Source organism: Podarcis muralis, chromosome 5, assembly GCF_964188315.1.
Source record: "Podarcis muralis chromosome 5, rPodMur119.hap1.1, whole genome shotgun sequence".
Classification (NCBI taxonomy): Eukaryota; Metazoa; Chordata; class Lepidosauria; order Squamata; family Lacertidae; genus Podarcis; species Podarcis muralis.
The window spans coordinates 8,837,327-8,850,115 of NC_135659.1; the positions used below are offsets into that span (position 1 = coordinate 8,837,327).

The 12,789-nt window shown below is 45.4% G+C and overlaps 1 protein-coding gene across 1 annotated transcript in view; it reads left to right on the plus strand.

The window, feature by feature from the left end:
* The first annotated feature begins 1,479 nt into the window (after positions 1-1,479).
* LHX4 (LIM homeobox 4) overlaps positions 1,480-12,789 on the plus strand; it is a 91,466-nt gene continuing 80,156 nt past the window's right edge. The window contains exon 1 of the mRNA XM_077928268.1: positions 1,480-1,716. The gene's annotated coding sequence lies outside the window, so the exon portion shown is untranslated. The remainder of the gene's footprint in view (positions 1,717-12,789) is intronic.

Consider the following 12,789-nt stretch of genomic DNA (forward strand, 5'->3'; position numbering starts at 1 on the left):
CTCAGTAGTTCATGGGGGACTGCAGTTCAGCTTAGGGAATAGGAAGGAAACTAAAAGAAAGGACACAGTGGTTGGCAAAGCCATGGAGTCGCCAGGGCAGGCTGCAGCCAAGCTTCATTTAGCACTGGAGCACCGGCTGTTTATTAACCTGTGAGGGCTCCTGAGTCCTTAAAAACTTTGTGAGTGGTAGGAACGTTACAGGTGCTGCTGCTCCCAGTACGTTTCCGAGCACAATTCAAAGTGTTGGTGCTGACATTTAAAGCCCTAAACGGCCTCGGTCCAGTATACCTGAAGGAGCATCTCCACCCCCATCATTCAGCCTGGACACTGAGGTCCAGCTCTGAGGGCCTTCTGGCAGTTCCCTCACTGCAAGAAGTGAGGTTACAAGGAGCCAGGCTGAGGGCCTTCTTGGTGGTGGCACCTGCCCTGTGGAACGCTCTTCCGTCAGATGTCAAAGAGAAAAAACAACTATTTTACTTTTAAAAGACAACTGTTTAGGGAAGGGCCACAAGGGAAGGACTGCAAGCGCTTCTCCTATAGATTTGTAGTGGTAGACTAGCATAGATGGTCTGATCTGCAGGTTTACTTCGGGTGCTATTCCCCCCCCCCCTTCCTCCCGCCCCACCTGATGGAATTGAGAGCTGCAGATGGAGCAGGAGAGAAAAGATACAGAACTGCAGCAGCATCTTTGTAGCTTGGACTTCGTTTTGTGCGAAAAGTGGTTGCTGCTTGTAGTTATTTAACTGCAGTGTTTCATCGGCTGGTGTCTTGAGCAGCAACCTCTGGAAATAAAAGGCTAAAAATTGGCGCTGCTCTCCAAAATTATCTGGTCCCTTTTAACTTCGTATTTCGTATGTCTGAAATCCCTTATTTTGGCTGCTGGTCCCTTATTTTCAAATCTGTAAGTTGACAGCTATGGACTAGATGATCCTTGGGTTCCCTTCCAACCTGACAATTCTCTGCTTCTAAGCCTTTCCCATTTAATGCTGACATGGCCGCACCTGATTCCCCGAGCCAACTTTTACCTGGTGCCTCCAGATGTTTTGGACTTCAGCTCTCAGCATTAGCACACAAGATCAGGAGGGCAACCTGCGGGCAAAGACCGCCTTAAACCAGAGCCAGCTGGGCCCTCCCTGTGTGAGGAACCTCTGGATGAAGCCTAGTTCTGCCGTCTGCAGCAGGAAAGGAGGTGGGTCAGAGCAGACCTGCAGGAAGTCCTGCTCCGGCATGGCGATCCCTATCCTGCAGCTTAATTACCTAAATGGACGCAGGCTGTTGAGAGACAGTTGCTATTCCCTAATAGAATTTGCCCTCAAGTGCAATTTAATTTTCTCTGAGGTTGTTTTCCACCATCACCCCCTCCTCCCCTGACCCACAGACGGAGTCACTTTCTCGGCTCCAGATTGTGGAGATCGCAGTACCTTCTCTGCTCAGAGATCTGGCACCCTTCGCCTCTTCCCTTTCACCTCTTCCCTTCGCCTTTCACTCCTGCTCTTTTCAGTTCCTCTTTCCTTTTCCATTTGGGAATCTCCTTTCTGCGTTTATTTTACTTTCCATTCTTTCTCCCGTCGGACGCAGGCCCTGCCCAGGGGATGAAGGGGAATTAGATGCCAGACAGTGGGGGCAGCTGGTTACAAATGGCTTTCATTGTTTTCAGGTCAGGCTAACTTCCTCTCCATGTCTTGAAATGAGAGACCCTCCTTGCTTTTGCCTCTGGTAAGTACAGCCATTCTTATTTGTGTGTCAATATTTACGGACAAAATCTGCCAAGAAGTGCCTGTGTGCACAAGCCCCCTTTAAAATGATTTGAAGTTGCTATTGAGTTCAGCACAATCACGCAATCGCACTCTTACACAGCTCCTGTGCATTTTGAGGGGACTTGTGCTGCTGAACTTTCTGGTGGATTGTGTCCCCTGTTTCCGTCAGTTTATAACTGCACATCTGGTATAATCCTCTCTTACGAAGAAAGACGGAGGCTGCATTAAGTCAGCGATATATAATTCCTGAATGCATTGCGAGTGTGCAACTACTGTATTGCTTCCTGTTTTGCAAAATAAAATCCCCTAATATATTCTCACAAGAGCAGAATGAAGAAGGGCAAGGCTGCGGATCGGGGTTCCTTGATTTTGGTACGGCTGTTGATAACTGGGCATGGAATGCACAGTGTTGTGCGGTTTTGATTTTTACTAACAGTTGGGATTTATCATTTTCTGTTTCTCTACACCAGAACTGCACAACTTGCATGCTGTATACTCTACTTGGTTTATTTGTTTCCCCTGCTTAAGAGCAAAAAAAAAGGTCATCTCTTCAACTGAGGTGCTGGAATGATCCACTGGCTACAAGGCCTTTGTACCAGGTTCTTCTAAATTCTCTCTTGGTGTTGATCAGTGGCGTAGCGTGGGGGGTGCAGGGGGGGCCGGCTGCACCGGGCGCAACATCTGGGGGTTAGGGTTAGGGGGCGCAAATCCACAGGTTAGGGGGCGCAAATTACTTGCCTTGCCCCGGGTACTGACAACCCACGCTACGCCACTGGTGTTGATAATCAGTGTTCTTTTGGCAGATGTCATAAAGTCAGAGGAGATTTCAAGGGGTGTAGCTTGCATGAGAAACTTCTCCCTGACTTCAGTTCAGCTGTCAAAGATTGCCCAGACCCTTCCTCCACTGGGCCATCCTTGTGCTCCCAGATAAGGCAGAAGGGGCTTTCTCATTAGAACTGAAAAGGCCCTTTCTATGTCCAGTGTGGATTTGGCAAGTGAGACACAGTGCTTTTGATAATGACACAAAGTGAAAAATATTGTCAGATGTTGCTGCTTCTCCTGCCACAGGACTGCAGGAGTGGAAAAAGCATTGCCTACCAACCTTTCCTCTTCTGTGAAGCTGTTAAAAGACCAGGAGCTCCTGTCCTATAGCCAGTTCAGGACTTGCTCCCTCTGTTAGGTTTGGGAGATTCTCCCGCAACCCCAGTAGAATCTAGGTATGTGTTGGTTTGATTTCTCAGTGTGTACACATTGTTAGCTCCCATGCTTTGATTACAAGTTTTTAATCGTAATCCCAGATCCTTAGCATCCCCAAGTTCTAAAAAGGTGACAGCTTCACTTTTGAACTCCTTTTTTAAATAAATAAAAAAATACTTTCTAGTTACAAGAGAGGGGGAAATCAAGATTGGCACCCTTAAATAAATAAACTATGGGATTTATAGTTGGCCCCAACAGGGTTTATATATTCTTTTTGAAATTTACCGATTATTTTGAACATGGGTGTATATAAATGATACAAGACTGTGGCCAGATATGGGGGGGGGGGGGGAATGAGCCATGATGAATAAATTAGACATTTGAACTTTAATTCCTGCTGGATCTCTAGGTAAAATAGACAAGAGTCTATTATGTCCCTGGCTCAGAATTTAGATTCTTCAGGAAGTAGTGCATGCAAATTGTGGTTGGGGAGATTCCTTTTACATCATGTAACCAGGGCTTTTTTTTTTAGCTGGAACTCGCCAAAACTCAGTACTGGCTCCTCAGGTGGGCGCCTTTGCCATTATAACAAGAGAGGCGTTCACAGTGAGTTCCAGCACCTCTTCTTCTATAAAAACAGCGCTGTATGTAACTGATGCTTGCAAAAGATTCCAGAGGTTTTTAGAGTTCATGTGTACATTCCATTCTGGCCCTCGGTCATGTGCCCCTACTCAAAACCTCCTCAATTCCCATTACCTTCCTGAACAGTTAATATTTGTTTTTAGAAAGAAGCACAAATAATACAAAACAACATTGCTTACAAATACGTCATCGTCTGCATGATTTCTACTTAGCCAAGAGCTCTGATTCCTTTTAGGAACTAGAGAACAGCTTTGCTTAATCAGACCCAGGGCCTGTTTAAGCCAGCATTCAGTTTCCAGACCGTTGTGCAGAAGAGGAAATTCCAGCAGGTGTAACGTATTGTGTTTCCTTTTTCACCTGGCCACCCTATCAGCCAAATACCTCAGCTCACAAAAACAGGGCAACTGTTTTATTATTTTCTTTTCTTTTAGGCATCTGGTAAACTGCCTCTGGTTATGGAGGTTTCCTTTTTCACTAACATGGCAAATAGCCAGTGAGCGACGTACCGTCATGGACTCCTGTTCTCTTACGTAGCTGCCATTAACATACATTGTTGAAAGACCAACGTACTATTAGTATCCTTCTCTTTACCTCTGTGGAGGCAAAACCCTCCTCCAGTACAAGTGAGAGAAGTTCTAGATTCTCCCCTCAAAGTACATTTCCTACTTCTCAGCCTAAGAGTGAGAACAGAAACGCAACATCAAGACAGGATGTTGGGACGGCCTTAATAAATGCGCATTTATTGCACACACATGCAAACTAGACTGGGAGTCCCTTATTCTCTGGGATCAGCCCAGAAACAAAGTGATCAACGTGTATGGAGAATGCCTTTCTTTTCAGTCTTTTCCCTCCATAATATAACAGGGGGCGGGGGCAGCCTGTGTGCCATGGTACGCCTTACCTGCTTATTTGGGGAATCGCTTCCTGTGGGTCTAATAAGTGCTAAAAACAGGGTTTCTGGAATCTCCTGGGTAAATATGTTTTGTTCTTCTGTGGCACACGGATAGGCTGTCCTCCCAATCGCTCCACTTTCCTGCTCCCTTTGCCTTTCCAACCTGTTCCCCTAATTATTCCATTCTGACGGAGAGCTGGTTCATCACTCTTCTTCCTCCCCAGCATCCTTTGATTTATCTTTCTGTCTGGAGCACAGCTCTCCCTCCCTCCCTCCCCCCCTCCCAAGGGAATTCAATTTTCATTCATTTTTCTGCCTTGCTAGATTGATATAGACCCTCTGCCCTGGTCCATATTACTCAGTGCTGCGATGCAGCAGCAAGGAGAGCAACACAGAAGCCATCTCCGAAAGGGAGCTTTTTCCCATACAAAAGAAAACAGCAGGGACATTCCCTGCAGAAAGAACAGGGAAACTGCTGGGAAACCCCCTTCCCTTCCCATTTCTGCTCTGCTTACCCAACCTGTCACCTCCTTCACAAGGTAATTTCTTGGGTCCTGTTCATAGGGTGGTTTTGTTTAAAAAATGTAAAGTTTTAAAAAAGGAGACTTTGGTCTGGTAAAATAAAAAATAAAGAATTCCAATTTGTCCAATGTCACTTTTAGGCCTAGGACAACACACACACACACACACACACACACACAGTCCTAGAACCAAGATCTCACCTCAAGTTATGTGGGGTAAATAGGCAGAGAAGCTCAAAATGTAAAATGCATTACCTCTACATGGACTCCTTTGGATTACTGTAGTTTAAACAAAAAACTGAGACAGGTCAAGAGTGATTATATATATTTACAAACCGCTGTGCTGCTGTGAGATCTGGTTTGTCACTCATAAAGGCTACTCTGTCTAATGGTCAGGCTAAAAACAGCTAATTTTTCAACAGTTGAAAGTACATTTTCCACGTTAAGAAATTGCACAGACACAAGCGAAAAATTTTAAACACAGGTTGCTGTGGCTGCCCTGTTACCTGGTCGTTCATTTGCTTCTTTTGAAGACTATATTATTATTTCAAACTGGAAATGAAAATTCTACATAATTGGACCTTCTTATAGGAATTGTAAATATACCATATTGCTTTGTTCTCTTCTGACCTGGGGTACTTGTATGTAAAGTTAGATATGCCTCTCCAAGCTTCCTCTGGGGAATGCCTGGAAGCTTGAAAGCGCAGTTGCCATCCTTCACAAAGTGTTCATGGTTGTTGTTCATGCCACAGTGATCCATGCAACGGTCATCTCCAGGCTTGACTACTGTAATTCGCTCTACGCAGGGCTGCCCTTGAAGCTGTCCCAGAAACTCCAGCGGGTGCAGAATGCTGCAGCGAGGCTCCTCACGGGGTCTCTGCCATGGGAGCATATTCACCCAGTGCTTTTCAAACTGCACTGGCTCCCAGTGGAGTACAGGGTCAGATTTAAGGTGCTGGTCTTGACCTTCACGGCCTAGGACCCTCGTACCTACGGGACCGCCTCTCCCGGTATGCCCCATGGAGAGCCTCAAGGTCCATAAATGGCAACACCCTAGTGGTCCCAGGCCCTAAGGAAGTTAGATTGGCTTCAACCAGAGCCAGGGCCTTTTCAACACTGGCTCCGGCCTGGTGGAACGCTCTGCCTCATGAGACCAGGGCCCTGCAGGATCTGATCTCTTTCCGCAGGGCCTGTAAGACAGAGTTGTTCCGCCTGGCCTTTGGCTTGGAGCCAATATGATTCCCTCCCTCCCTCTCTTTCTTTTTTCTTTTCCTTCTCCTCCTGCAATGAGGCTACATTTTAATATTTTAATGTTCCATTATTTTAATGTTGTATTTTATTTTTGTTTTTAAGTTGTAATCATTCTTCTTGTTTTTATTATTGCTTGTAAGCCGCTCTGAGCCTGGCCTTGGCTGGGGAGGGCAGGGTATAAATAAATTATTATTATTATTATTATTATTATTATTATTATTATTATTATTATTAGCTCAGTTTGGAGGGAAACTTAGGAGCCTCAGCCATATGGGGAATCCCTTTTTCAAAACAAAACAAAACTCAGAAGCCCGGAAAAAGAGGTAGCTTTCCTCTTCAGTTCATTGCTCCTCCTTGCAGCTAGCAGAACAAAATAAGCTGCATACGCACATATATGCAAATGTTCTTAATTCGTATGATTTGTTTTGGCCATGGCCTTGGGTGTAGAATTTTGGTTTACCTTTTTGTTTTATTTTGAAGCAATTGCATATAGTGGCTTGGCATATATGCATAAGCCAACAATGGCTCTCGAGTGTCTGTCTGATTCTCACAGCTGTTGCTTGCATTGCTTTTAGGTGATTGATTTGCAGCTCTGCTGCCAAGATGCAGATACATCAGAAAGACCTCGTTGCAGGTAGCATGTGCATGCGAGCGAGCGAGAAAGAGATAAATTAAAATTATATAATATGTCTTGGTGCACTTAAGGGAGGGCTGGATGCTGCTTCTTGCCAAACAGGAGAGACACTGTGGTTTTGCTTCCCCCTGGAGAGGCGACTTCTAGATCTCTCCATGCTTGGAAAGGCTGCAGGTCGATTCCCAGTGGATCAGTGTTTCAATCTCTGGGCGCTCTGCTGGCATGGTTTAACCCTCAGGCTGACTTGAGCAAAGAGTCGTGAGCTGAGCTTTGACACTCTTGAGCTTGGCTGGCTGATTGTCCTACCCACTGATGCCCCAGTGAGTGCAGTGGTACCTCGGGTTACAGACGCTTCAGGTTACAGACTCCGCTAACCCAAAAATAGTACCTCGGGTTAAGAACTTTGCTTCAGGATGGGAACAGAAATCGTGCAGCCGCGGCATAGCAGCAGTGGGAGGCCCCATTAGCTAAACTGGTACCTCAGGTTAAGAACAGTTTCAGGTTAAGAACAGACCTCCAGAACGAATTAAGTTCTTAACCCGAGGTACCACTGTACAGTACTTTCTTTTTCATTAGGAAGCCCTTGAATGAAAGACTTGGAGAGAGGATCTTCCGAATGTTTGACTGCTGCGTTAAGTCTCCCTTCCAGGCAGAGCTGTTCCACGCAGTGAGCTGAGGAGGTCATCTTTTGGAAAATAGTAGTAGTAGTAGTAGTAAATAATAATAATAATAATAATAATAATAATAATAATAATAATAATAATAATAAATTTATTATTTGTACCCCGCCCATCTGGCTGGATTTCTGCAGCCACTCTGGGCGGCTTCCAACAAAGATTAAAAATACAGTGGTACCTCAGGTTACATACGCTTCAGGTTACATACGCTTCAGGTTACAGACTCCGCTAACCCAGAAATAGTGCTTCAGGTTAAGAACTTTGCTTCAGGAAGAGAACAGAAATCATGCTCCAGCGGCGGCAGCAGGAGGCCCCATTAGCTAAAGTGGTGCTTCAGGTTAAGGACAGTTTCAGGTTAAGAACGGACCTCCGGAACGAATTAAGTACTTAACCTGAGGTACCACTGTACATTAAATGGTCACACATTAAAAACTTCCCTGAACAGGGCTGCCTTCAGATGTCTTCTAAATGTCAGGTAGTTGTTTATCTCTTTGACATCTGGTGGGAGGGTGTTCCACAGGGCGGGTGCCACTACCGAGAAGGCCCTCTGCCTGGTTCCCTGTAGCTTTGCTTCTCGCAATGAGGGAACCGCCAGAAGGCCCTCAGAGCTGGACCTCAGCATCTGGGCAGAACGATGGGGGTGGAGACGTTCCTTCAGGTATACTGGGCTGAGGCCATTTAGGGCTTTAAAGGTCAACACCAACACTTTGAATTGTGCTCGGAAAGAGCGAAGGTCTCCACCCCAGTAAGGAGGAGGCCCACAGCATAAAGGTGAATAAAGCACCTTCCCATGGTAGAGAAATCGAAATCAATTTCAGAATAATTTGAACAGAGAGAGATAATGGCAAAGGAGCTATACAAACCTGTGTGACTCCACACCTAAACAATTTTGCATGCAATTTGATATATGATAGGAAAGATTGATTCCTGCACATCTCAGTTTTTAATGGTAATGCTTCAGGTACTGCTGCATTGTGCAGATGTATTCAAAACAATGCCTGTCTTGTGGCCTTCAGTTACTGCAAAAGACAGGGAAAGAGAGCATTTATTCTTAATCCAAACAACGCATTGCCATCTAGAAACATGCATGGATGTAAATGTACAGGATACAAATAAGCACACCGTTTATCATAATAGTTGGCAGATGCTAATGCCCATAATCATCCGGACCATTAACCTTTGTAGCCCTAACAGAGGGCAAATTACTAACCAGGAAATGCACTGAGATGGTCAGGGACATGTTGTAATCAGATTAGATAATTTCAGGGTCTGCAGCCACACTGGGATTTACTAGGAGCAGATCTGAAGCCTTGTTCTTTCCTTGAAAACCGTGGATCTCTGAATCTTCAGGAAACTCTACTGCACGGGGTCTAATCCTACTGTGGTTTGACATTTATTTTTAACTATACTGAATATAGCCATTTGGGTGGTTACCTGTGCCGGGCAAGTAAGGTTTGCTGTATGGATGTGCAGGCGTAGAAAACGAATTTAAAAGGCTTTTACAAGGATTAGACAAATTCAGGAAGGTTCAATCTATCAGGAACTGCTAGCCGTGATACCTAAGTGGAACACCAAACAAGGTGGACATCACAATTGTGCCTTCCTTTCCAGATTCATAGGGCAACTGGATTTTCCCAGTAGTGATGTATGGAAGTGAGAGCTGGGCCATAAAGAAGGCTGATTGCCAAAGAATTGATGCTTTTGAATTATGGTGCTGGATGAGACTCTTGAGAGTCCCATGGACTGCAAGAAGATCAAACCTATCCATTCTTCTGGAAATCAGCCCTGAGTGCTCACTGGAAGGACAGATCGTGAAGCTGAGGCTCCAATACTCTGGCCACCTCATGAGAAGAGAAGACTCCCTGGAAAAGACCCTGATGTCGGGAAAGATTGAGGGCACAAGGAGAAGTGGACGACAGAGGACGAGATGGTTGGATAGTGTTCTCGAAGCTATGAACATGAGTCTGACCGAACTGCGGGAGGCAGTGGAAGACAGGAGTGCCTGGTGTGCTCTGGTCCAGGGGGTCATGAAGAGGCGGACACGACTAAACGACTAAACAGCAACAACAACAAGGACACCTGGACTATTCTGTTGGAGATGGACTGCTGGGTTAGATGGACTTTGGTCTGATGCTGAAAGACCAATTCTCATGTTCTGTGCAGAATATAAGAACTGTAGAATATAAAGAATATTCAGGTTGTTATATTAATAATAATACTGATGATGATGATGATGCCCCACTTCTTTCCCTGATGGGACTCAATACTCAATTGCAAGCCACCCAGAGTGGCTGGGGAAACTCAGCCAGATGGGTGGGGTAGATATTATATTATATTATATTATATTATATTATATTATATTATATTATATTATATTATATTTATATTATATTTATATTATATTTATATTATATTTATATTATTATATTATTATATTATATTATATTATATTATATTATATTATATTATATTATATTATATTATATTATATTATATTATATTATACTGGGGCTCAGTAACCCACCTGCAATGGGCCATAGCTTGCAGCTGCTTTTTAATGTTCTTGGGACCTTAAAGCTCCTCCTCCAACACCACTTACTGTAGTTATAAAAAGGTAAAGGGACCCCTGACTGTTAGGTCCAGTCACAGATGACTCTGGGGTTGCGGCGCTCATCTTGCTTTACTGGCCGAGGGAGACGGCGTTTGTCCGCAGACAGCTTCCAGGTCATGTGGCCAGCATAACAAAGCCACTTTCTGGTGAACCAAAGCAGCGCACGGAAACGCCGTTTACCTTCCCACCAGAGTGGTACCTATTTATCTACTTGCACTTTGACATGCTTATGAACTGCTAGGTGGGCAGGAGCAGGGACCGAGCAACGGGAGCTCACCCCGTCGTGGGGATTTGAACCACCTTCTGATTGGCAAGCCCTAGGCTCTGTGGTTTAACTCACAGCGCCACCCGCGTTCCTTTACTTTAGTTATAATTAGGCTTAATTTCTCAAGTGCAAGGGTTCTGAATAGAAGTGAAGCTTTCTGCTCTGGAAGTTCTTAATACAGTGGTACCTCAGGTTACATATGCTTCAGGTTACATACACTTCAGGTTACAGACTCCGCTAACCCAGAAATAGTAACTCAGGTTAAGAACTTTGCTTCAGGATGAGAACAGAAATCGTGCTCCAGCGGCAGCAGGAGGCCCCATTAGCTAAAGTGGTGCTTCAGGTTAAGAACAGTTTCAGGTTAAGAACGGACCTCCGGAATGAATTAAGTACTTAACCCGAGGTACCACTGTACTTATTATATGCTGTCTTTACTTTGCACAGACGTGTGTGTGTGTATCTGCATGAGTGCATACGTAAGTGTGTGAATGAGTGGGAGAGAACACTGTGTGACTAGGCCTGGCAAGTGTGTATGTGTGCTGTATTTGTGGTGTATGTGCACATGTGGTGAGTGTATGTAGGGCCTCTATGTGCAGGGTATATACGCATTAGTCATGCACGCTGCTGGCTTGGAGCCCTCAGAGAGGTGGCTGAGCAGCAATGCAGTCCTCAGGCTGAAAAGAGTTAGCCACTCATAATCTGTCCCTTCATTCTCCCACATTGTTGATACAAATCTCCTACTGTGTCAAGCTTTACTGAAGGCAAGATTTATGGGCATTCCCCTTATCCACTAACTGCTTTCCCCTGACCTACCAAACCAGCTACTCTGTCAAGGAAAGAAATGGAATAAGTAAGCTTGATTGCTTTTGCTTGGAGGGGGCGGCGGGTACCTGTGTTTGGTACTAGTAATATTTCCCCATTCCCCCCTCCCATGTTTACAGATGAGTTGTTTTATTACAATGATCTATGTAGCAGCATCCCAGGAATAGAAATCAGACTAGCTGGCCTATAATTTTTAAGGTCCCCCAAATGGCAGTAAGCCATTGACTTGCCCACAGGTCTCCAGTATCCCGAAGCAGCTGGATAATTAGAAAGTTGGATGATTGTGTAAGAGTGTGTGCACATGGCATAAAGGTAAAGGGACCCCTGACCATTAGGTCCAGTCATGGCCGACTCTGGGGTTGCAGCACTCATCTCGCTTTATTGGCCGAGGGAGCCGGCGTACAGCTTCCAGGTCATGTGGCCAGTATGACTAAGCCGCTTCTGGCGAACCAGAGCAGCACACGGAAACGCTGTTTACCTTCCCGCCAGAGTGGTACCTATTTATCTACTTGCACTTTGAACTGCTTTCGAACTGCTAGGTTGGCAGGAGCAGGGACCGAGCAACGGGAGCTCACCCCGTCATGGGGATTCGAACCGCCGACCTTCTGATCAGCAAGTCCTAGGCTCTGTGGTTTAACCCACAGCGCCACCCGCGTCCCTTCTGCACATGGCATAGAGTTATATTAATAGAGGAGCTACATTCAAATAACTGACTTGGCTAATGATTTTCCAGAGGAATACATAATTATTAGGAAGCTGCCTTATCCTGAGTTGGGCCATTGGTCCATCCATCTTAGGGCCAGCTACTAACAGCTGGCATCCTTCTGTCTCAAGAGACAATGGAGTGTGCCTCTGCTGAAGTGAAACTGCTGGAGAATCACAGCGCCTGCTGTGGCTGCAGAGACCAGTAACTCGTAACTGCTGCCTCCCGCGTTGTTTTTGCTAAGTTGTTGTTGTTGTTGTTTAGTAGTGTCCGACTCTTTGTGACCCCCTGGACCAGAGCACGCCAGGCACTCCTGTCTTCCACTGCCTCCCGCAGTTTGGTCAAACTCATGCTGGTAGCTTCGAGAACGCTGTCCAACCATCTCGTCCTCTGCCGTCCCCTTCTCCTTGTGCCCTCCATCTTTCCCAACATCAGGGTCTTTTCCAGGGCATCTTCTCTTCTCATGAGGTGGCCAAAGTATTGGAGTCTCAGCTTCAGGATCTGTCCTTCCAGTGAGCACTCAGGGCTGATTTCCTTAAGAATGGATAGGTCTGATCTTCTTGCAGTCCATGGGACTCTCAAGAGTCTCCTCCAGCACCATAATTCAAAAGCATCAATTCTTTGGCGATCAGCCTTCTTTATGGTCCAGCTCTCACTTCCATACATCACTACTGGGAAAACCATAGCTTTTACTATACAGACCTTTGTTGGCAAGGTGATGTCTCTGCTTTTTAAGATGCTATCTAGTTTTGCTAGGTTAGTAGCACCCAAGTGACCTCACCTGTGCTGCCCAGACAACAAGACCCCACTCTCAGCT